The sequence below is a fragment of the Pteropus vampyrus genome, unplaced genomic scaffold (assembly GCF_000151845.1).
Source record: "Pteropus vampyrus isolate Shadow unplaced genomic scaffold, Pvam_2.0 Scaffold69, whole genome shotgun sequence".
Taxonomy (NCBI): domain Eukaryota; kingdom Metazoa; phylum Chordata; class Mammalia; order Chiroptera; family Pteropodidae; genus Pteropus; species Pteropus vampyrus.
Genome location: NW_011888850.1, coordinates 2,531,292 through 2,532,367, shown reverse-complemented (window position 1 = coordinate 2,532,367; position 1,076 = coordinate 2,531,292). Strand labels below are relative to the sequence as shown.

The 1,076-nt window shown below is 42.2% G+C and overlaps 1 long non-coding RNA gene and 1 pseudogene across 1 annotated transcript in view; one reads left to right on the top strand and one right to left on the bottom strand.

The window, feature by feature from the left end:
• Positions 1 to 1,076, bottom strand: part of LOC111740865 — a 21,303-nt gene that overhangs the window by 2,184 nt on the left and 18,043 nt on the right. The window lies entirely within an intron of this gene.
• LOC105293165 lies at positions 103 to 712 on the top strand (annotated as a pseudogene).

Sequence of the window (1,076 nt, the reverse complement as noted above, 5' to 3'; positions counted from 1 at the left end):
TTAAGTTTTTAAAATGCATATTTAAAAGTCACCTAAAGAGGTTTTCCAACACACCTTCTAGGCAAGGAATAAGACTCAAAGTTTTTTCATTTAAAAAATATTCATGAGCTCCTCCTGTCTCTCATGATGGCGCAGGATCAAGGCAAAAAGGAGAACCCCGTGCAGAAGCTTCGTATCCGCAAGCTCTGCCTCAATGTCTGTGTGGGGGAGAGTAGAGACACACTGACCTGGGCAGTCCAGGTCCTGGAGCAGCTCTCAGGTCAGACCCGTGTTCTCCAAAGCTTGATACACTGTCAGATCCTTTGGCATCAGGAGAAATGAAAAATTGCCATCCACTGCACAGTCCGTGGGGCCAAGGCAGAAGAAATCTTGGAGAAAGGTTTAAAGGTGTGAGAGTACGAGTTACGAAAAAATAATTTCTCAGATACTGAAAATTTTGGTTTTGGGAACCAGGAATACCTCAATTTGGGGATTAAACATGACCCAAGCATGGCTATCTATGGCCTGGACTTCTATGTGCGGCTGGGTAGGCCAGGTGTCAGCATCGCAGACAAGAAACGCAGGACAGGCTGCATTGGGGCCAAACACAGAATCAGCAAAGAGGAGGCCATGCACTGGGTCCAGCAGAAGTATGATAGGATCATTCTTCTTGGCAAATAAATTCCCATTTTTATCCAAAAGGCCAATAAAATTTTTTCAGTGAAATGTAAAACAAAAAAAAAATTCATGAAATCACTATATCAAAGAGATACCTGGACTCCCATGGTCATTGCAGCATTACGAACCATAGCCAAGACATGGAAGCAACTCAAGTATACATTCAACGGATGAATGGATAAAGAAAAGGTGGTATATCTATACAATGGAATACCATTAACCCATAGAGAAGGAAATCCTGTCATTCGCAGCAACACAGATGGACCTTGAAGGCATTATGCTAAGAGAAATACATTAGACAGACGATGCTGTATGACCTCACTTGTATGTGGAATCTTCAAAGAAAACCAAACTCATAGAAAAAGAGATCAGATTTGAGATTGCCAGAGGCAATGGGTAGATGGCGAGAGAATTAAACA